The 23751-nt window shown below is 51.6% G+C and overlaps 1 long non-coding RNA gene across 2 annotated transcripts; it reads left to right on the top strand.

Moving 5' to 3' along the window:
* Window positions 1–1432: 1432 nt before the first annotated feature.
* Window positions 1433–23492, top strand: LOC119879294. Of its 2 annotated transcripts, XR_005387433.1 has the most exons (4): window positions 1433–1640; window positions 7539–7615; window positions 15490–15566; window positions 23414–23492. It is a non-coding gene; the product is annotated as an uncharacterized LOC119879294 (long non-coding RNA). The 2 variants fall into 2 exon arrangements; XR_005387432.1 differs by lacking the exons at window positions 1433–1640; window positions 7539–7615 and adding an exon at window positions 13070–13205.
* The last annotated feature ends 259 nt before the right edge of the window (window positions 23493–23751 follow it).

The following is a 23751-nucleotide window of genomic DNA, read 5'->3' as shown; positions in this document are numbered from 1 at the left end:
CAGTGATGCGGCGCATTTTCTCATGGGCTTGTCGGCCACGTCGACGTCTTGCTCTGTGCCATTTCGGTTCGTGTCTTTTGCCCATTTCCGGATTGGATGGTTGGTTTCTCTGCTGTTGAGTTGAATGGGTTCTTTAGAGATCGTGGATGCTGGCCCTTTATCTGACGGGTCATTTGCACATAGCTTCTCCCATTCTGGAGGTTGTCTCTTGGTTTTGTTGAGTGTCTCTTTGGCTGTGCGGAAGCTTCTCATCCCGATGAAGTCCCAATAGTTCATCTTTGCTTTTGTTTTCTGGCCTTCACGGGTGTATCTTGCAAGAAGTTACTGTGGCCAAGTTCGGGAAGGACGTTGCCTGTGTTCTCCCCTAGGGTTTTGAGGGAATCTCATCTCACATTTACATCTTTCATCCATTTTGAGTTTTATCTCTGTGTATGGTGTGAGAGAATGGTCCAGTTTCATTCTTTTGCATGTGGCTGTCCAACGTTCCCAGCAGCCTTTAGTGAGGAGGCTGTCTTTTTTCCAGTGGATGGTCTCTCCTGCTTGGTCGAATATATGGTCCTGACCGTAGAGTTGAGGGTCCACTTCTGGATTTCTCTCTTCTGTCCCATTGATCCGTGTGTCTGTTTTTCTGCTAGTAGCACACTGTCTTGATGAGCACAGCCTTGTAGCACAACCTGAAGTCCGGCGTTGTGATGCCGCCAGCTGTGGTTTTCTTTTCTAATATTGCCCTGGGCATTCGGGGTCTTGTCTGATTCCACACTAATCTTCAGATGATTTGTGGCAACTCTCTGAAGGGAGCCTTTGGTATTTTTGATGATAGGGATTGCAATCAATGTGTAAATTGCCCTGGGTCAGTCACGTTGACATTTTCCCAATATATGAATTCTTCCAATCCAGGAGCAGGGGATAGTTTTCCATCTCTTAGTGTCCTCCTCAATTTCTTTCAGATGTGTTCCGTGGTTTTTCGGGTAGAGATCCTTTACCTCTTTGGTTAGGTGTATTCCTGGGTATCTCATGCTTTTGGGTGCAGTTGTCACTGGAACCGACTCCTTAATTTCTCTTTCTTCAGAGTCATCGTTGGCGTATAGAGAGGTGACTGATTTCTTGGCATAGATTTAGGATCCTGCCACGCTGCCGAATTTGCTGTATGAGTTCTACGATCTTGGGGTGGAGTCTTTTGGGTTTTCCGGGTACAGTACCATGCATGCCATCGGTGAAGAGGGCAAGTTTGACTACTTCTTTGCCAATGTGAATGCCTTTTATTTTTTCTGTCGCTTGATTGCTGAGGCCGAGATGTCTAGTAGTATGTTGAGAAGACGTGGTGAGGGTGGACATCCTGTCTCTCGTTCCTGATGTTCGAAGAAAGGCTCCCAGTGTTTCCACATTGTGGATGATAATGAAAAAGCCACGGGCTTTTCGTAGATGGATTTGAAGATGCTGAGGGACGTTCCCTCTATCCCTGTACTCTGAAGGGTTTGGATCTGCCATGGATGCCGTATTTTGTCAAATGCTTCCTCTGCGTCTCTTGAGAGGATCATCTGGTTCTTGTTTTCTCTCTTGCAGATCTGATGAAGCCCATCGAGTGTTCTCCGAGTGCTGAAGCAGCCTTGCACCCTGGCGATTAACCCCACTGGGTCGTGGTGAGTAACTTCTTAATCATGTCCCGTCGGATCCTGTTGGCTCATATCTTGTGGAGAAGGTGTGCGTCCGCCTTAATCAGGGACATCGGTCCAGCATTGTCCCCTTTTGGGGTCTTGGGTTTTGGAGTTAAGGTGATGCTGGCCTCCAAGAACGAGCTTGGAAGTATTCCATCTCTTTCTATCTTTCGGAGCAGCTTTAGTAGCATAGGTAGTCTTTCTTCTTGAAGCGCTGGATAGAATTCCCCTGGGAAGCCATCTGGCCCTGGACTTTTGTGTCTTGGGAGGTTTGTGTGTTTGTTTATAGGTTTCTTTCTTATTGGAGGTCATTTTGCCAACATCGAGTGTAACTCCCCAGTGTTCATCGCATCAAGTGCCCCCCTCTGTGCCCGTCACCCAGTCAACCCCGCCCCCCGCGTTCCTCCCTTTCTTCCACCCCTTGTTCATTTCCCAGGGTTAGGAGTCTCTCCTGTTCTGTCTCCTTTTCTGCCATCTCCCACTCATTTTTTTCTTCTTTCTCCTCTGTTCCCTTTCACTATTTTTTTCATACTCCCCAAAAGAACGAGACCATAGAATGTTTGTCCTTCGCCGACTGCCTTCTTTTTCTTTGACTCAGCCATAATACCCTCTGGTTCCATCCACATCGAAGCAAATGGTGGGTGTTTGTCGTTTCTGATGGCTGAGTAATCTTCCATCGTGTACAGAGACCACTCGCCCTCCTTATCCATTCATCTTTCGATGGGCACCGAGGCTCCTTCCGCAGTGTGGCTATCGTGGGCATTGCAACTCGAAACCTCAGGGTGCACGTGTCCCGGTGTTTCCCCGCATCTGTATCTTTGGGGTACATCTCCACCAGTGCACCCCCATGCTGGATCGCAGGGCAGATCCGTTGTTACCTCTCTGAGGCACCTGCACACGGTTTTCCAGGCGTGGCTGCATCAGGTCACATTCCCACCAGCAGTGCAAGAGGGTTCCCTTTTCGCCACATCCTCGCCGACCTTCGCTGTTTCCTATCTTGTTAACGTTCACCGCAGTCGCTGGTGTGTCAGGTGGGATCTCGTGGTGCTTTTGACCCATATCTCCCTGACGGCCAGTGATGCGGAGCATTGTCTCACGTGCTTGTCGGCCATGCCTAGTCTTCCTCTGTGACATTTCCATTCATGTCTCTTGCCCGTCTTCCGGATTGGATCGTTGGTCTCTTTGCTGTGGAGTTGCCGAAGTTCTTCAGAGATCTTGGATACTGGCCCTTTACCTGACAGGGTCATTTGCACATGTCTTCTCCCACTCTGTGGGTTGGCTTTGAGTTTTGTCGGGTGTTTCTTTTGCTGTGTGGAACCTGCTCATCTTGGTGAAGTCCCAGCAATCCTTTTCTTCGCTCTTGTTTCTCTGGCCTTCGTGGCTGATGTCATTTCTACGAAGTTGCTGTGGCCCAGTTCAAGAAGGGTGTTGTTGCCTTTGTCCTGCCCTAGGATTTTGATGGACTCTTGTCTTGCAAAATTGAGATCCTTCATCCATTTTGAGTTTATCCTTGTGTATGGTGTGAGAGGAATGGTCCAGTTTCATTCTTCTGCGTGTGGCTGTCCAGTGTTCCCAGCAGCATTTATTGAAGAGACTGTCTTTTCTTTTTCCCCGTGCATGGTCTTTCCTGCCTGGCTGAATATTAGTTGCCCATAGAGTTGAGGGTCCACCTCTGGATGCTCTCTTCTGTTCCATTGATCGGCGTGTCTGTTTTTGTGCCAGTATCCCACTGTCTTGCCCGTCACAGCTTCGTGGCACAACGTGAAATCCGGCATTGTGCTGCCCCCGCAGTGGTTTTCTTGGCGACTCTTCCCGTGGCCGTTCGGGGTCTTTTCGCATTCCACACCAGCCTTCAGAGGACTTGCTCCAGCTCTCTGAAGAGAGTCCGTGCTATTTCTGACAGGGATTGCATTAGTTGTGTATATTGCCCTGGGTCACGTTGACATTTTCCCCAATATCAATTCTTCCAACCCAGGAGCGTGGAACCCTTTTCCATCTCTTTGTGTCTTCCTCAGTTTCTTTCCGACGTGTTCCACAGTGTTTCAGGAAGCCACCCGGCCCTAGACTTTTGTGTCCTGGGAGGTCTTTGATGATGACTGCTTTAATTTCCTCCCTGGATATTGACCTGTTGGGGTTTTCTGTGTCTTCCTGTTCCGTTTTTGGTAGTTTGTGGTTTTCCGGAAATGCGTTCGTTTCTTCTCGATTGCCCAATTTATTGGCGTATAGCTGCTCAGGATGAGTTTTTCAGATCGCTTGTATTTCCTACGTGGTGGTGGTGATCTCTCCTTTCTCATTCGTGTTTTTGTTAATTGGAGTCTTTTCTCTCTTCTTTTAATAAGGCTGGCTTCATGGTTTTTCTCTCTCTTATTGGTTCTTTCAGAGGTCCACCACCTGGTTTTGTGGATGTGTTTCCTCAGTTCTTCTGCTCTCTATTTCATTGAGTTCTGCTCGAATTTTTATTAACCGTCGTCTTCTGCTGGGTGAAGGTTTCATTTGCTGGTCCTTCTCCAGCTCCTTTAGGTGCCAGGTTAGTTTTCGTGTTTGAGTTCTTTGCAGTGTTTTGATCGATGCTTGTATTGCGATGTCTTTCCCCTATTTGGGACCGCTTTTGCTGTATCCCAGAGATTCTGAACGGTTGGTCGTATCTTCGTTCTCATTGGTTTCCGTGAATTTTCTTAATTCTTCTCTAATGTCCTGGTTGACCCTTTCACCTTTTAGCAGGATGGTCCTTAACCTGCACGTGTTTGAAATCCTTGCAAACTTCTTGTGGTTGAGCTCTAGGTTCAGAGCATTATGGGCTGAAAATATGCAGGGGACGATCCCAAAGTTTTGGTATCGATTATGACCTGATTTGTGACCCAGTATGTGGTCTCTTCTGGACAAAGTTCCACGTGCAATTGAGAAGAATGTGAATTCAGTTGCATTTGCATGTAAAGTTCTGTAAATACCTGTGAGATCCACCTGGTCCACTGTATCCTTTAGTGCTCTTGTTTCTTTGGAGATGCTGTGCCTGGAAGACCTGTCAATTGCAGAAAGCGCCGTATTGGAGTCTCCAAGTAAAAGGGTATTATTATCTAAGTATGTCTTAACTTTGCTTAGCGATTGATTGATATCCGTGGCAACTCCCACATTCAGGGCATAGATACCCACGATCGTTAGTTAGGTCGTCTTGTTGGATAGATCCCTTACGTACGATCTAGTCTAGTGATTGTGTGAGGTTTCCCACATAGAGTGTCATGTCCTCTGTGAAGAGTGAGAGTTTGACTTCTTTGCCGATCCGGATGCCTTTTTTTTCTGTTTCGGAATGTCGCTGGGAAAGCGAGGACCACTACTATTCTGCCGAACGAGAGTGTTGAGGGTGGACACCCTGTCGTGTTCCTGACCTTAAGGGAAAAGCTCCAGGTTTTTCCCAATGAAGAGCACGTTACGTCTCTGGGTGTTTGTACCTGGGTGTTATGATAATTGAGGTTTTTTTCCCTGTATGCGTACCCAGCAGAAAGTTTCCATCATGAAAGGATGGTCTATTTGGTAAAATGCTTTTTCTGCATCTATTGAGAGAATCCTACGGTTCTCATCCTTTGTTTCATTAACGTGGAGAGGGAAGGAGAGACAGAACTGGAGGGATGGACAGACACAGGGAGGGGGACAAAGACAGGGAGGGAGAGATAGGGATGGGGAGGGAGAGACAGAGAGATGGTGAGGGAGAGACCGAGACAAGGAGGAAGAATGAGGAAGGGAGGGAGAGAGCCAGACATGGAAGGAGAGTCAGAGAGACAGGGAGGGAGAGACAGATTCAGAGAGACACCGAGAGCCCGGGAGGGATACACTGAGAGACAGGGAGGAAGAGTCAGAGAGAAAGGGAGGGAGACTGAGACACAGAGAGGGGAACACAGAGACAGGATGGAGAGAACGAGACGGAGTGAGAGACTGGGAGACACGAAGGGAGACACACAGAGACTGGCAGAGAGACAGAGACGCAAAGAGAGACAGAGACACAGGAAGGGAGAGTCGGCGAGACAGGGAGCGAGAGTCAGAGAGAGGGCGGGAGAGGAGACGGGGTGGGGGGCAGGGCGGGGACAGACTGAGATGGGGCAGCGGGGAGAGACAGACACAGACACAGGGAAGGAGAGTCAGAGAGACAGGGATGGAGAGACAGAGACAGCGAGGGAGATACAGAAAGACAGGCAGGGAGAGGCAGGGAAACAGGTAGGGAGACACCGAGAGCCTGGGAGGGAGAGACCGAGACACAGAGAGAAAGAGGGTGAGATCTAGACACCGTGGGAGAGACAGAGAGGGAGGGAGACCGAGAGACAGGGAGGGACAGACCCAGAGACAGGGAGGGAGAGACCGAGAGACCGGGAGGGACAGACCGAGAGACAGGCAGGGGGAGACAGAGAGACAGGGAGTGAGAGCCAGAGCCATGGAGGGAGACCGAGATACAGTGAGGTTGTCAGTGAGAGCCAGAGCCATGGAGGGAGACCGAGATACAGTGAGATACATGGAGGGAGACCGAGATTCTGGAGGTTGTCTGTTGGTTTTGTTGAGTGTCTCTTTGGCTGTGCGGAAGCTTCTCATCCCGATGAAGTCCCAATAGTTCATCTTTGCTTTTGTTTTCTGGCCTTCACGGGTGTATCTTGCAAGAAGTTACTGTGGCCAAGTTCGGGAAGGACGTTGCCTGTGTTCTCCCCTAGGGTTTTGAGGGAATCTCATCTCACATTTACATCTTTCATCCATTTTGAGTTTTATCTCTGTGTATGGTGTGAGAGAATGGTCCAGTTTCATTCTTTTGCATGTGGCTGTCCAACGTTCCCAGCAGCCTTTAGTGAGGAGGCTGTCTTTTTTCCAGTGGATGGTCTCTCCTGCTTGGTCGAATATATGGTCCTGACCGTAGAGTTGAGGGTCCACTTCTGGATTTCTCTCTTCTGTCCCATTGATCCGTGTGTCTGTTTTTCTGCTAGTAGCACACTGTCTTGATGAGCACAGCCTTGTAGCACAACCTGAAGTCCGGCGTTGTGATGCCGCCAGCTGTGGTTTTCTTTTCTAATATTGCCCTGGGCATTCGGGGTCTTGTCTGATTCCACACTAATCTTCAGATGATTTGTGGCGACTCTCTGAAGGGAGCCTTTGGTATTTTTGATGATAGGGATTGCAATCAATGTGTAAATTGCCCTGGGTCAGTCACGTTGACATTTTCCCAATATATGAATTCTTCCAATCCAGGAGCAGGGGATAGTTTTCCATCTCTTAGTGTCCTCCTCAATTTCTTTCAGATGTGTTCCGTGGTTTTTCGGGTAGAGATCCTATACCTCTTTGGTTAGGTGTATTCCTGGGTATCTCATGCTTTTGGGTGCAGTTGTCACTGGAACCGACTCCTTAATTTCTCTTTCTTCAGAGTCATCGTTGGCGTATAGAGAGGTGACTGATTTCTTGGCATAGATTTAGGATCCTGCCACGCTGCCGAATTTGCTGTATGAGTTCTACGATCTTGGGGTGGAGTCTTTTGGGTTTTCCGGGTACAGTACCATGCATGCCATCGGTGAAGAGGGCAAGTTTGACTACTTCTTTGCCAATGTGAATGCCTTTTATTTTTTCTGTCGCTTGATTGCTGAGGCCGAGATGTCTAGTAGTATGTTGAGAAGACGTGGTGAGGGTGGACATCCCTGTCTCTCGTTCCTGATGTTCGAAGAAAGGCTCCCAGTGTTTCCACATTGTGGATGATAATTTGCCACGGGCTTTTCGTAGATGGATTTGAAGATGCTGAGGGACGTTCCCTCTATCCCTGTACTCTGAAGGGTTTGGATCTGCCATGGATGCCGTATTTTGTCAAATGCTTCCTCTGCGTCTCTTGAGAGGATCATCTGGTTCTTGTTTTCTCTCTTGCAGATCTGATGAAGCCCATCGAGTGTTCTCCGAGTGCTGAAGCAGCCTTGCACCCTGGCGATTAACCCCACTGGGTCGTGGTGAGTAACTTCTTAATCATGTCCCGTCGGATCCTGTTGGCTCATATCTTGTGGAGAAGGTGTGCGTCCGCCTTAATCAGGGACATCGGTCCAGCATTGTCCCCTTTTGGGGTCTTGGGTTTTGGAGTTAAGGTGATGCTGGCCTCCAAGAACGAGCTTGGAAGTATTCCATCTCTTTCTATCTTTCGGAGCAGCTTTAGTAGCATAGGTAGTCTTTCTTCTTGAAGCGCTGGATAGAATTCCCCTGGGAAGCCATCTGGCCCTGGACTTTTGTGTCTTGGGAGGTTTGTGTGTTTGTTTATAGGTTTCTTTCTTATTGGAGGTCATTTTGCCAACATCGAGTGTAACTCCCCCAGTGTTCATCGCATCAAGTGCCCCCCTCTGTGCCCGTCACCCAGTCAACCCCGCCCCCCGCGTTCCTCCCTTTCTTCCACCCCTTGTTCATTTCCCAGGGTTAGGAGTCTCTCCTGTTCTGTCTCCTTTTCTGCCATCTCCCACTCATTTTTTTCTTCTTTCTCCTCTGTTCCCTTTCACTATTTTTTTCATACTCCCCAAAAGAACGAGACCATAGAATGTTTGTCCTTCGCCGACTGCCTTCTTTTTCTTTGACTCAGCCATAATACCCTCTGGTTCCATCCACATCGAAGCAAATGGTGGGTGTTTGTCGTTTCTGATGGCTGAGTAATCTTCCATCGTGTACAGAGACCACTCGCCCTCCTTATCCATTCATCTTTCGATGGGCACCGAGGCTCCTTCCGCAGTGTGGCTATCGTGGGCATTGCAACTCGAAACCTCAGGGTGCACGTGTCCCGGTGTTTCCCCGCATCTGTATCTTTGGGGTACATCTCCACCAGTGCACCCCCATGCTGGATCGCAGGGCAGATCCGTTGTTACCTCTCTGAGGCACCTGCACACGGTTTTCCAGGCGTGGCTGCATCAGGTCACATTCCCACCAGCAGTGCAAGAGGGTTCCCTTTTCGCCACATCCTCGCCGACCTTCGCTGTTTCCTATCTTGTTAACGTTCACCGCAGTCGCTGGTGTGTCAGGTGGGATCTCGTGGTGCTTTTGACCCATATCTCCCTGACGGCCAGTGATGCGGAGCATTGTCTCACGTGCTTGTCGGCCATGCCTAGTCTTCCTCTGTGACATTTCCATTCATGTCTCTTGCCCGTCTTCCGGATTGGATCGTTGGTCTCTTTGCTGTGGAGTTGCAGAAGTTCTTCAGAGATCTTGGATACTGGCCCTTTACCTGACAGGGTCATTTGCACATGTCTTCTCCCACTCTGTGGGTTGGCTTTGAGTTTTGTCGGGTGTTTCTTTTGCTGTGTGGAACCTGCTCATCTTGGTGAAGTCCCAGCAATCCTTTTCTTCGCTCTTGTTTCTCTGGCCTTCGTGGCTGATGTCATTTCTACGAAGTTGCTGTGGCCCAGTTCAAGAAGGGTGTTGTTGCCTTTGTCCTGCCCTAGGATTTTGATGGACTCTTGTCTTGCAAAATTGAGATCCTTCATCCATTTTGAGTTTATCCTTGTGTATGGTGTGAGAGGAATGGTCCAGTTTCATTCTTCTGCGTGTGGCTGTCCAGTGTTCCCAGCAGCATTTATTGAAGAGACTGTCTTTTCTTTTTCCCCGTGCATGGTCTTTCCTGCCTGGCTGAATATTAGTTGCCCATAGAGTTGAGGGTCCACCTCTGGATGCTCTCTTCTGTTCCATTGATCGGCGTGTCTGTTTTTGTGCCAGTATCCCACTGTCTTGCCCGTCACAGCTTCGTGGCACAACGTGAAATCCGGCATTGTGCTGCCCCCGCAGTGGTTTTCTTGGCGACTCTTCCCGTGGCCGTTCGGGGTCTTTTCGCATTCCACACCAGCCTTCAGAGGACTTGCTCCAGCTCTCTGAAGAGAGTCCGTGCTATTTCTGACAGGGATTGCATTAGTTGTGTATATTGCCCTGGGTCACGTTGACATTTTCCCCAATATCAATTCTTCCAACCCAGGAGCGTGGAACCCTTTTCCATCTCTTTGTGTCTTCCTCAGTTTCTTTCCGACGTGTTCCACAGTGTTTCAGGAAGCCACCCGGCCCTAGACTTTTGTGTCCTGGGAGGTCTTTGATGATGACTGCTTTAATTTCCTCCCTGGATATTGACCTGTTGGGGTTTTCTGTGTCTTCCTGTTCCGTTTTTGGTAGTTTGTGGTTTTCCGGAAATGCGTTCGTTTCTTCTCGATTGCCCAATTTATTGGCGTATAGCTGCTCAGGATGAGTTTTTCAGATCGCTTGTATTTCCTACGTGGTGGTGGTGATCTCTCCTTTCTCATTCGTGTTTTTGTTAATTGGAGTCTTTTCTCTCTTCTTTTAATAAGGCTGGCTTCATGGTTTTTCTCTCTCTTCTTGGTTCTTTCAGAGGTCCACCACCTGGTTTTGTGGATGTGTTTCCTCAGTTCTTCTGCTCTCTATTTCATTGAGTTCTGCTCGAATTTTTATTAACCGTCGTCTTCTGCTGGGTGAAGGTTTCATTTGCTGGTCCTTCTCCAGCTCCTTTAGGTGCCAGGTTAGTTTTCGTGTTTGAGTTCTTTGCAGTGTTTTGATCGATGCTTGTATTGCGATGTCTTTCCCCTATTTGGGACCGCTTTTGCTGTATCCCAGAGATTCTGAACGGTTGGTCGTATCTTCGTTCTCATTGGTTTCCGTGAATTTTCTTAATTCTTCTCTAATGTCCTGGTTGACCCTTTCACCTTTTAGCAGGATGGTCCTTAACCTGCACGTGTTTGAAATCCTTGCAAACTTCTTGTGGTTGAGCTCTAGTTTCAGAGCATTATGGGCTGAAAATATGCAGGGGACGATCCCAAAGTTTTGGTATCGATTATGACCTGATTTGTGACCCAGTATGTGGTCTCTTCTGGACAAAGTTCCACGTGCAATTGAGAAGAATGTGAATTCAGTTGCATTTGGATGTAAAGTTCTGTAAATATCTGTGAGATCCACCTGGTCCACTGTATCCTTTAGTGCTCTTGTTTCTTTGGAGATGCTGTGCCTGGAAGACCTGTCAATTGCAGAAAGCGCCGTATTCGAGTCTCCAAGTAAAAGGGTATTATTATCTAAGTATGTCTTAACTTTGCTTAGCGATTGATTGATATCCGTGGCAACTCCCACATTCAGGGCATAGATACCCACGATCGTTAGTTAGGTCGTCTTGTTGGATAGATCCCTTACGTACGATCTAGTCTAGTGATTGTGTGAGGTTTCCCACATAGAGTGTCATGTCCTCTGTGAAGAGTGAGAGTTTGACTTCTTTGCCGATCCGGATGCCTTTTTTTTCTGTTTCGGAATGTCGCTGGGAAAGCGAGGACCACTACTATTCTGCCGAACGAGAGTGCTGAGGGTGGACACCCTGTCGTGTTCCTGACCTTAAGGGAAAAGCTCCAGGTTTTTCCCAATGAAGAGCACGTTACGTCTCTGGGTGTTTGTACCTGGGTTTTATGATAATTGAGGTTTTTTTCCCAGTATGCGTACCCAGCAGAAAGTTTCCATCATGAAAGGATGGTCTATTTGGTCAAATGCTTTTTCTGCATCTATTGAGAGAATCCTACGGTTCTCATCCTTTGTTTCATTAACGTGGAGAGGGAAGGAGAGACAGAACTGGAGGGATGGACAGACACAGGGAGGGGGACAAAGACAGGGAGGGAGAGATAGGGATGGGGAGGGAGAGACAGAGAGATGGTGAGGGAGAGACCGAGACAAGGAGGAAGAATGAGGAAGGGAGGGAGAGAGCCAGACATGGAAGGAGAGTCAGAGAGACAGGGAGGGAGAGACAGAGACCGAGAGACACCGAGAGCCCGGGAGGGATACACTGAGAGACAGGGAGGAAGAGTCAGAGAGAAAGGGAGGGAGACTGAGACACAGAGAGGGGAACACAGAGACAGGATGGAGAGAACGAGACGGAGTGAGAGACTGGGAGACACGAAGGGAGACACACAGAGACGCAAAGATAGACAGAGACACAGGAAGGGAGAGTCGGCGAGACAGGGAGCGAGAGTCAGAGAGAGGGCGGGAGAGGAGACGGGGTGGGGGGCAGGGCGGGGACAGACTGAGATGGGGCAGCGGGGAGAGACAGACACAGACACAGGGAAGGAGAGTCAGAGAGACAGGGATGGAGAGACAGAGACAGCGAGGGAGATACAGAAAGACAGGCAGGGAGAGGCAGGGAAACAGGTAGGGAGACACCGAGAGCCTGGGAGGGAGAGACCGAGACACAGAGAGAAGGAGGGTGAGATCTAGACACCGTGGGAGAGACAGAGAGGGAGGGAGACCGAGAGACAGGGAGGGACAGACCCAGAGACAGGGAGGGAGAGACCGAGAGACCGGGAGGGACAGACCGAGAGACAGGCAGGGGGAGACAGAGAGACAGGGAGTGAGAGCCAGAGCCATGGAGGGAGACCGAGATACAGTGAGGGAGAGGCCGAGAGACAGGATGAGAGAGAGACAGGGATGGAGACACACAGACAGGGAGGGACAGATGGAGACGGGTGGCGAGAGACAGGGATGGAGAGACCGAGGCAGGGAAGGAGAGACAGAAGTGGAGGGATGGACAGAGACAGGGAGGGAGAGATAGATAGAGGTGGGCAGGGAGACGGAGAGAAAGCGAGGGGGAGACCGAGAGACAGGGAGGGAGAGAGAGATGGAGACAGGGAGGAGTGACTGAGACGACGGGGGTGAGAGATCGAGATGGGGGAGAGACACAGGACAGGGAAGGAAGGATCCAGAGACAGGGAGGGACAGACAGACCAAGAGACAGAGAGGGAGAGATGAGACAGAGGGGAGAGACCAAGGTGCAGGGAGGGAGACCGAGAGACAGGAGGGGAGAGTCAGAGACAGGGAGGGAGGAGACAGCGAGACAGAGACAGGATGGAGAGAATGAGACAGGGAGGGAGACAAGTGAGAGTCCGAGAGACAAGAAGGTAGGCACAGAGACAGGGAGAGAGAGACAGCGAGGGACAGGCCATGATAGGCAGTAAGAGAAGAAAGACTGGGAGGGACACAGAGACTGGGAGGGCGAGGGAGAGAGAGAGAGATGGGGGTGGGGGCAGAGGCAGAGAGACTGGGAGGGAGACAGGGCCAGACCGGGAGGGAGAGCGAGGGAGACAGTGAGGGAGAGACAGAGACCGGGACGGAGGGACAGGGATGGAGACACAGAGCCAGAGAGAGGCTCCGTGCCTCCGTGAGCAGGTGTCCCTCGGGACTGAGCCGGGGCGCAAGGCCTCGGCCCCGGCGCCCCGACTAGACTAGCGGGGGGAGGCAGAGGCGGTCTCGGGTCCCCTGTAGGCTCCGCGGAGGGCGGGCCTCTGTGTGGCAGGTCTGCGGGGGGCGTGGCGGGGGCGGGGCGGGAGCTTGCCCAGGCGCCTGACCCGGAGCGTGACCTGAAGGGGGCCGGGGCGTGGCCGCAGGAGGAGCTGTGCGCAGATGCGGCGACCTGGGCACGGCAGGAGGTTGCGCGGCCGCGCCCCCAGTCCAGGCCCGCGGTTCCCCGCGGTTCCCCGCGGTTCCCCGCGCTCCGGGCTCGCGGCAGCGGCTCTGCAGGCCTCGGCCCCCGGCGCGCAGGTCAGCGTGGGCCCCGGGAGGCGTGACGGGCCCCGGGGTGGCTGTGCGAGAGGCATCTGGCCCTCGCTGGTGGCGCGGCGGGTGCCTGGGAGGGACCGGAGGGGGACAGTGAGTCTTGGGGGCCGCATGGAGGCGCCCCCGTGGCGAGCCCGGCGGACACCCTTTGGGCCGCCAGGGTGCCGGGCAGAGGGCTGCGCGGGGGAGGAGTGGTGGCACCTGTTCTCGGAGGGGGGCGGCGGCGGGGCCTCCTACGTGTCAGGTCAGGTCTCACAGGAGCGGCTCAGGGAGGGTGTGGGGCCCCTCCACCGGGGCTCGGGGAGGTGCCGCCGAACCCATCCGCGGCTGCTCAGAGGGGTTAGGATGCAGGCACCTTGCGATGTCAGGGCAGGGCCTTGGGGCGGTGGCTTGAGGGCCTGGGCTGCTGGGCCCCCCCAGGCCCCCCAAGGCCCTTGGCTGTTCCTCCTCCCCCCACCCCCTCCCCGCTCTCAGGTCCCTCCCTAAGCTCCCCAGCCTGGCCGGCAGCATGCCCCCCTCCCCCTTGGTCCCTTTCAGGTGAATATGGCTACCTCTGAAATTGTTGAATTTTGAAATCGTTCCCCTTTCTGCACATCCTGTCCAGTATTTGTGGTTTCCTGTCTGGCCAATGTTCCCCATTCTCACCGGTGTAAGGTGGGATTTCGTTGTGCTTTTGACGTGTGTTTCCCTGATGGAAATAACAGTGATGCGGCGCATTTTCTCATGGGCTTGTCGGCCACGTCGACGTCTTGCTCTGTGCCATTTCGGTTCGTGTCTTTTGCCCATTTCCGGATTGGATGGTTGGTTTCTCTGCTGTTGAGTTGAATGGGTTCTTTAGAGATCGTGGATGCTGGCCCTTTATCTGACGGGTCATTTGCACGTAGCTTCTCCCATTCTGGAGGTTGTCTGTTGGTTTTGTTGAGTGTCTCTTTGGCTGTGCGGAAGCTTCTCATCCCGATGAAGTCCCAATAGTTCATCTTTGCTTTTGTTTTCTGGCCTTCACGGGTGTATCTTGCAAGAAGTTACTGTGGCCAAGTTCGGGAAGGACGTTGCCTGTGTTCTCCCCTAGGGTTTTGAGGGAATCTCATCTCACATTTACATCTTTCATCCATTTTGAGTTTTATCTCTGTGTATGGTGTGAGAGAATGGTCCAGTTTCATTCTTTTGCATGTGGCTGTCCAACGTTCCCAGCAGCCTTTAGTGAGGAGGCTGTCTTTTTTCCAGTGGATGGTCTCTCCTGCTTGGTCGAATATATGGTCCTGACCGTAGAGTTGAGGGTCCACTTCTGGATTTCTCTCTTCTGTCCCATTGATCCGTGTGTCTGTTTTTCTGCTAGTAGCACACTGTCTTGATGAGCACAGCTTTGTAGCACAACCTGAAGTCCGGCGTTGTGATGCCGCCAGCTGTGGTTTTCTTTTCTAATATTGCCCTGGGCATTCGGGGTCTTGTCTGATTCCACACTAATCTTCAGATGATTTGTGGCAACTCTCTGAAGGGAGCCTTTGGTATTTTTGATGATAGGGATTGCAATCAATGTGTAAATTGCCCTGGGTCAGTCACGTTGACATTTTCCCAATATATGAATTCTTCCAATCCAGGAGCATGGGATAGTTTTCCATCTCTTAGTGTCCTCCTCAATTTCTTTCAGATGTGGTCCGTGGTTTTTCGGGTAGAGATCCTTTACCTCTTTGGTTAGGTGTATTCCTGGGTATCTCATGCTTTTGGGTGCAGTTGTCACTGGAACCGACTCCTTAATTTCTCTTTCTTCAGAGTCATCGTTGGCGTATAGAGAGGTGACTGATTTCTTGGCATAGATTTAGGATCCTGCCACGCTGCCGAATTTGCTGTATGAGTTCTACGATCTTGGGGTGGAGTCTTTTGGGTTTTCCGGGTACAGTACCATGCATGCCATCGGTGAAGAGGGCAAGTTTGACTACTTCTTTGCCAATGTGAATGCCTTTTATTTTTTCTGTCGCTTGATTGCTGAGGCCGAGATGTCTAGTAGTATGTTGAGAAGACGTGGTGAGGGTGGACATCCCTGTCTCTCGTTCCTGATGTTCGAAGAAAGGCTCCCAGTGTTTCCACATTGTGGATGATAATTTGCCACGGGCTTTTCGTAGATGGATTTGAAGATGCTGAGGGACGTTCCCTCTATCCCTGTACTCTGAAGGATCTGTACTCTTGGATCTGCCATGGATGCCGTATTTTGTCAAATGCTTCCTCTGCGTCTCTTGAGAGGATCATCTGGTTCTTGTTTTCTCTCTTGCAGATCTGATGAAGCCCATCGAGTGTTCTCCGAGTGCTGAAGCAGCCTTGCACCCTGGCGATTAACCCCACTGGGTCGTGGTGAGTAACTTCTTAATCATGTCCCGTCGGATCCTGTTGGCTCATATCTTGTGGAGAAGGTGTGCGTCCGCCTTAATCAGGGACATCGGTCCAGCATTGTCCCCTTTTGGGGTCTTGGGTTTTGGAGTTAAGGTGATGCTGGCCTCCAAGAACGAGCTTGGAAGTATTCCATCTCTTTCTATCTTTCGGAGCAGCTTTAGTAGCATAGGTAGTCTTTCTTCTTGAAGCGCTGGATAGAATTCCCCTGGGAAGCCATCTGGCCCTGGACTTTTGTGTCTTGGGAGGTTTGTGTGTTTGTTTATAGGTTTCTTTCTTATTGGAGGTCATTTTGCCAACATCGAGTGTAACTCCCCCAGTGTTCATCGCATCAAGTGCCCCCCTCTGTGCCCGTCACCCAGTCAACCCCGCCCCCCGCGTTCCTCCCTTTCTTCCACCCCTTGTTCATTTCCCAGGGTTAGGAGTCTCTCCTGTTCTGTCTCCTTTTCTGCCATCTCCCACTCATTTTTTTCTTCTTTCTCCTCTGTTCCCTTTCACTATTTTTTTCATACTCCCCAAAAGAACGAGACCATAGAATGTTTGTCCTTCGCCGACTGCCTTCTTTTTCTTTGACTCAGCCATAATACCCTCTGGTTCCATCCACATCGAAGCAAATGGTGGGTGTTTGTCGTTTCTGATGGCTGAGTAATCTTCCATCGTGTACAGAGACCACTCGCCCTCCTTATCCATTCATCTTTCGATGGGCACCGAGGCTCCTTCCGCAGTGTGGCTATCGTGGGCATTGCAACTCGAAACCTCAGGGTGCACGTGTCCCGGTGTTTCCCCGCATCTGTATCTTTGGGGTACATCTCCACCAGTGCACCCCCATGCTGGATCGCAGGGCAGATCCGTTGTTACCTCTCTGAGGCACCTGCACACGGTTTTCCAGGCGTGGCTGCATCAGGTCACATTCCCACCAGCAGTGCAAGAGGGTTCCCTTTTCGCCACATCCTCGCCGACCTTCGCTGTTTCCTATCTTGTTAACGTTCACCGCAGTCGCTGGTGTGTCAGGTGGGATCTCGTGGTGCTTTTGACCCATATCTCCCTGACGGCCAGTGATGCGGAGCATTGTCTCACGTGCTTGTCGGCCATGCCTAGTCTTCCTCTGTGACATTTCCATTCATGTCTCTTGCCCGTCTTCCGGATTGGATCGTTGGTCTCTTTGCTGTGGAGTTGCAGAAGTTCTTCAGAGATCTTGGATGCTGGCCCTTTACCTGACAGGGTCATTTGCACATGTCTTCTCCCACTCTGTGGGTTGGCTTTGAGTTTTGTCGGGTGTTTCTTTTGCTGTGTGGAACCTGCTCATCTTGGTGAAGTCCCAGCAATCCTTTTCTTCGCTCTTGTTTCTCTGGCCTTCGTGGCTGATGTCATTTCTACGAAGTTGCTGTGGCCCAGTTCAAGAAGGGTGTTGTTGCCTTTGTCCTGCCCTAGGATTTTGATGGACTCTTGTCTTGCAAAATTGAGATCCTTCGTCCATTTTGAGTTTATCCTTGTGTATGGTGTGAGAGGAATGGTCCAGTTTCATTCTTCTGCGTGTGGCTGTCCAGTGTTCCCAGCAGCATTTATTGAAGAGACTGTCTTTTCTTTTTCCCCGTGCATGGTCTTTCCTGCCTGGCTGAATATTAGTTGCCCATAGAGTTGAGGGTCCACCTCTGGATGCTCTCTTCTGTTCCATTGATCGGCGTGTCTGTTTTTGTGCCAGTATCCCACTGTCTTACCCGTCACAGCTTCGTGGCACAACGTGAAATCCGGCATTGTGCTGCCCCCGCAGTGGTTTTCTTGGCGACTCTTCCCGTGGCCGTTCGGGGTCTTTTCGCATTCCACACCAGCCTTCAGAGGACTTGCTCCAGCTCTCTGAAGAGAGTCCGTGCTATTTCTGACAGGGATTGCATTAGTTGTGTATATTGCCCTGGGTCACGTTGACATTTTCCCCAATATCAATTCTTCCAACCCAGGAGCGTGGAACCCTTTTCCATCTCTTTGTGTCTTCCTCAGTTTCTTTCTGACGTGTTCCACAGTGTTTCAGGAAGCCACCCGGCCCTAGACTTTTGTGTCCTGGGAGGTCTTTGATGATGACTGCTTTAATTTCCTCCCTGGATATTGACCTGTTGGGGTTTTCTGTGTCTTCCTGTTCCGTTTTTGGTAGTTTGTGGTTTTCCGGAAATGCGTTCGTTTCTTCTCGATTGCCCAATTTATTGGCGTATAGCTGCTCAGGATGAGTTTTTCAGATCGCTTGTATTTCCTACGTGGTGGTGGTGATCTCTCCTTTCTCATTCGTGTTTTTGTTAATTGGAGTCTTTTCTCTCTTCTTTTAATAAGGCTGGCTTCATGGTTTTTCTCTCTCTTATTGGTTCTTTCAGAGGTCCACCACCTGGTTTTGTGGATGTGTTTCCTCAGTTCTTCTGCTCTCTATTTCATTGAGTTCTGCTCGAATTTTTATTAACCGTCGTCGTCTGCTGGGTGAAGGTTTCATTTGCTGGTCCTTCTCCAGCTCCTTTAGGTGCTAGGTTAGTTTTCGTATTTGAGTTCTTTCCAGTGTTTGGATTGATGCTTGTATTGCGATGTCTTTCCCCTATTTGGGACCGCTTTTGCTGTATCCCAGAGATTCTGAACGGTTGGTTGTATCTTCGTTCTCATTGGTTTCCGTGAATTTTCTTAATTCTTCTCTGATGTCCTGGTTGACCCTTTCACCTTTTAGCAGGATGGTCCTTAACCTGCACGTGTTTGAAATCCTTGCAAACTTCTTGTGGTTGAGCTCTAGTTTCAGAGCATTATGGGCTGAAAATATGCAGGGGACGATCCCAAAGTTTTGGTATCGATTATGACCTGATTTGTGACCCAGTATGTGGTCTCTTCTGGACACAGTTCCACGTGCAATTGAGAAGAATGTGAATTCAGTTGCATTTGCATGTAAAGTTCTGTAAATATCTGTGAGATCCACCTGGTCCACTGTATCCTTTAGTGCTCTTGTTTCTTTGGAGATGCTGTGCCTGGAAGACCTGTCAATTGCAGAAAGCGCCGTATTCGAGTCTCCAAGTAAAAGGGTATTATTATCTAAGTATGTCTTAACTTTGCTTAGCGATTGATTGATATCCGTGGCAACTCCCACATTCAGGGCATAGATACCCACGATCGTTAGTTAGGTCGTCTTGTTGGATAGATCCCTTACGTACGATCTAGTCTAGTGATTGTGTGAGGTTTCCCACATAGAGTGTCATGTCCTCTGTGAAGAGTGAGAGTTTGACTTCTTTGCCGATCCGGATGCCTTTTTTTTCTGTTTCGGAATGTCGCTGGGAAAGCGAGGACCACTACTATTCTGCCGAACGAGAGTGTTGAGGGTGGACACCCTGTCGTGTTCCTGACCTTAAGGGAAAAGCTCCAGGTTTTTCCCAATGAAGAGCACGTTCCCTCTCAGGGTCGTTTGTACATGGGTTTTATGATAATTGAGGTTTTTTTCCCAGTATGCGTACCCAGCAGAAGGTTTTCATCATGAAAGGATGGTCTATTTGGTCAAATGCTTTTTCTGCATCTATTGAGAGAATCCTACGGTTCTCATCCTTTGTTTCATTAACGTGGAGAGGGAAGGAGAGACAGAACTGGAGGGATGGACAGACACAGGGAGGGGGACACAGACAGGGAGGGAGAGATAGGGATGGGGAGGGAGAGACAGAGAGATGGTGAGGGAGAGACCGAGACAAGGAGGAAGAATGAGGAAGGGAGGGAGAGAGCCAGACATGGAAGGAGAGTCAGAGAGACAGGGAGGGAGAGACAGAGACAGAGAGACACCGAGAGCCCGGGAGGGATACACTGAGAGACAGGGAGGAAGAGTCAGAGAGAAAGGGAGGGAGACTGAGACACAGAGAGGGGAACACAGAGACAGGATGGAGAGAACGAGACGGAGTGAGAGACTGGGAGACACGAAGGGAGACACACAGAGACTGGCAGAGAGACAGAGACGCAAAGAGAGACAGAGACACAGGAAGGGAGAGTCGGCGAGACAGGGAGCGAGAGTCAGAGAGAGGGCGGGAGAGGAGACGGGGTGGGGGGCAGGGCGGGGACAGACTGAGATGGGGCAGCGGGGAGAGACAGACACAGACACAGGGAAGAGAGTCAGAGAGACAGGGATGGAGAGACAGAGACAGCGAGGGAGATACAGAAAGACAGGCAGGGAGAGGCAGGGAAACAGGTAGGGAGACACCGAGAGCCTGGGAGGGAGAGACCGAGACACAGAGAGAAGGAGGGTGAGATCTAGACACCGTTGGAGAGACAGAGAGGGAGGGAGACCGAGACACAGGGAGGGACAGACCCAGAGACAGGGAGGGAGAGACCGAGAGACAGGCGGGGGGAGACAGAGAGACAGGGAGTGAGAGCCAGAGCCATGGAGGGAGACCGAGATACAGTGAGGGAGAGGCCGAGAGACAGGATGAGAGAGAGACAGGGATGGAGACACACAGACAGGGAGGGACAGATGGAGACGGGTGGCGAGAGACAGGGATGGAGAGACCGAGGCAGGGAAGGAGAGACAGAAGTGGAGGGATGGACAGAGACAGGGAGGGAGAGATAGATAGAGGTGGGCAGGGAGACGGAGAGAAAGCGAGGGGGAGACCGAGAGACAGGGAGGGAGAGAGAGATGGAGACAGGGAGGAGTGACTGAGACGACGGGGGTGAGAGATCGAGATGGGGGAGAGACACAGGACAGGGAAGGAAGGATCCAGAGACAGGGAGGGACAGACAGACCAAGAGACAGAGAGGGAGAGATGAGACAGAGGGGAGAGACCAAGGTGCAGGGAGGGAGACCGAGAGACAGGAGGGGAGAGTCAGAGACAGGGAGGGAGGAGACAGCGAGACAGAGACAGGATGGAGAGAATGAGACAGGGAGGGAGACAAGTGAGAGTCCGAGAGACAAGAAGGTAGGCACAGAGACAGGGAGAGAGAGACAGCGAGGGACAGGCCATGATAGGCAGTAAGAGAAGAAAGACTGGGAGGGACACAGAGACTGGGAGGGCGAGGGAGAGAGAGAGAGATGGGGGTGGGGGCAGAGGCAGAGAGACTGGGAGGGAGACAGGGCCAGACCGGGACGGAGAGCGAGGGAGACAGTGAGGGAGAGACAGAGACCGGGACGGAGGGACAGGGATGGAGACACAGAGCCAGAGAGAGGCTCCGTGCCTCCGTGAGCAGGTGTCCCTCGGGACTGAGCCGGGGCGCAAGGCCTCGGCCCCGGCGCCCCGACTAGACTAGCGGGGGGAGGCAGAGGCGGTCTCGGGTCCCCTGTAGGCTCCGCGGAGGGCGGGCCTCTGTGTGGCAGGTCTGCGGGGGCGTGGCGGGGGCGGGGCGGGAGCTTGCCCAGGCGCCTGAGCCGAGCGTGACCTGAAGGGGGACGGGGCGTGGCCGCAGGAGGAGCTGTGCGCAGATGCGGCCACCTGGGCACGGCAGGAGGTTGCGCGGCCGCGCCCCCAGTCCAGGCCCGCGGTTCCCCGCGGTTCCCCGCGGTTCCCCGCGCTCCGGGCTCGCGGCAGCGGCTCTGCAGGCCTCGGCCCCCGGCGCGCAGGTCAGCGTGGGCCCCGGGAGGCGTGACGGGCCCCGGGGTGGCTGTGCGAGAGGCATCTGGCCCTGGCTGGTGGCGCGGCGGGTGCCTGGGAGGGACCGGAGGGGGACAGTGAGTCTTGGGGGCCGCATGGAGGCGCCCCCGTGGCGAGCCCGGCGGACACCCTTTGGGCCGCCAGGGTGCCGGGCAGAGGGCTGCGCGGGGGAGGAGTGGTGGCACCTGTTCTCGGAGGGGGGCGGCGGCGGGGCCTCCTACGTGTCAGGTCAGGTCTCACAGGAGCGGCTCAGGGAGGGTGTGGGGCCCCTCCACCGGGGCTCGGGGAGGTGCCGCCGAACCCATCCGCGGCTGCTCAGAGGGGTTAGGATGCAGGCACCTTGCGATGTCAGGGCAGGGCCTTGGGGCGGTGGCTTGAGGGCCTGGGCTGCTGGGCCCCCCCAGGCCCCCCAAGGCCCTTGGCTGTTCCTCCTCCCCCCACCCCCTCCCCGCTCTCAGGTCCCTCCCTAAGCTCCCCAGCCTGGCCGGCAGCATGCCCCCCTCCCCCTTGGTCCCTTTCAGGTGAATATGGCTACCTCTGAAATTGTTGAATTTTGAAATCGTTCCCCTTTCTGCACATCCTGTCCAGTATTTGTGGTTTCCTGTCTGGCCAATGTTCCCCATTCTCACCGGTGTAAGGTGGGATTTCGTTGTGCTTTTGACGTGTGTTTCCCTGATGGAAATAACAGTGATGCGGCGCATTTTCTCATGGGCTTGTCGGCCACGTCGACGTCTTGCTCTGTGCCATTTCGGTTCGTGTCTTTTGCCCATTTCCGGATTGGATGGTTGGTTTCTCTGCTGTTGAGTTGAATGGGTTCTTTAGAGATCGTGGATGCTGGCCCTTTATCTGACGGGTCATTTGCACGTAGCTTCTCCCATTCTGGAGGTTGTCTGTTGGTTTTGTTGAGTGTCTCTTTGGCTGTGCGGAAGCTTCTCATCCCGATGAAGTCCCAATAGTTCATCTTTGCTTTTGTTTCTCTGGCCTTTGTGGGTGTATCTTGCATGAAGTTGCTGTGGCCAAGTTCGGGAAGGGTGTTGCCTGTGATCTCCCCTAGGGTTTTGATGGAATCTAATCTCACTTTTACATCTTTCATCCATTTTGAGTTTATCTTTGTGTCTGGTGTGAGACAGTGGTCCAGGTTCACTCCTCTGCATGTGGCTGTCCAGCATTCCCAGTGGCATTTATGGAAGAGACTTGTCTTTTTTTCCAGTGGATGGTCTCTCCTGCTTGGTCGAATATGTGGTCTTGACCACTGAGTGGAGGGTCCACTTCTGGATTCCTCTTCTGTTCCATTGATGGATGTGTCTGTTTTTGTGCCTGTACCACACTGTCTTGGTGAGCACAGCTTTGCAGTGCAACCTGAAATCCGGCATTGTACTGCCCCCCGCTGTGGTTTTCTTGGCTACTCTTCCTGTGGCCATTCGGGGTCCTTTCTGATTCCACACAAATCTTCAGATGATCTGTTCCAGCTCTCTGAAGAGAGTCCATGGTATTTTGATAGGGATTGCATTGTGTAAATTGCCCTGGGTCACGTTGACGTTTTCCCAATATTCATTCTTCGGATCCATGAGCATGGAATAGTTTGCCATCTCTTTGTGTCTTCCTCAGTCTCTTTCAGACGTGTTCTGTCATTTTTCGGATAGAGATCCTTGACCTCTTTGGTTAGGTTTATTCCTAGGTAGCGCATGCTTTCGGGTGCCATCCCAAATGGGGTTGACTCCTTAATTTCTCTTTCTTCAGTCTCATCGTTAGCGTGTAGAAAGGCCACTGGTTTCTGGGCATTGATTTCGTACCCTGTCACACTGCCGAATTTGCTGTATGAGTTCTAGCAGTCTTGGGGTCGAGTCTTTTGGGTTTTCCAGGTGTATGGTATCATGTCATCTGTGAACAGGGAGAGTTTGACTTCTTCTAGGCCGATTTGAATGCCTTTTATTTCTTTTTGTTGCCTGATTGCTGAGGCTATGACGTCTAGTGTTATGTTGAATTGCAGTGATGAGAGTGGACATCCCTGTCTCGTTCCTGATCTTCTTCGGGGAAAGGCTCCCAGCATTTCCCCCTTGGGAATGATAATTTGCCGCGGGCTTTTCATAGATGGCTTTGAAGATGCTGAGGAATGTTCTCTCTATCCCTATACTCTGAAGCGTTTGGATCAGGAATGGATGCCGTATTTTGTCAAATGCTTTCTCTGCATCTATTGAGAGGATCATCTGGTTCTCGTTTTTTCTCTTGCAGATCTGATCAGTCACATGGAGTGTTTGACAAGTGTTGAACCAGCCTTGCATCCCGGGGATAAATGCTACCTGGTCACGGTGAGTAACTTCTCAATGTACCGTTGGATCCTATTGGGTCGTATATTGTTGAGAACGTTTGCATCCATGTTCATCGGAGACATTGGTCTATAACTCTCCTTTTTGGTCGGGTGGGGTCTTTGTCTGCTTTTGGACTTAAGGTGATGCTGGTCTCATAGAACGAGTTTGGAAGTATTCCATCTCCAGAAGCTTCAGCTGGCCTCACTGTAGTCTCTTTGGCAGGCTCTTGATTTGGTTCAGGATGTTGCTCAGTGGCAAAAG

This window comes from Canis lupus, unplaced genomic scaffold, assembly GCF_011100685.1.
Source record: "Canis lupus familiaris isolate Mischka breed German Shepherd unplaced genomic scaffold, alternate assembly UU_Cfam_GSD_1.0 chrUn_S570H732, whole genome shotgun sequence".
NCBI classification, from domain to species: domain Eukaryota; kingdom Metazoa; phylum Chordata; class Mammalia; order Carnivora; family Canidae; genus Canis; species Canis lupus.
The sequence above is the reverse complement of the archived record's forward strand: the minus strand, read 5'-3'. Positions and strand labels throughout refer to the sequence as shown.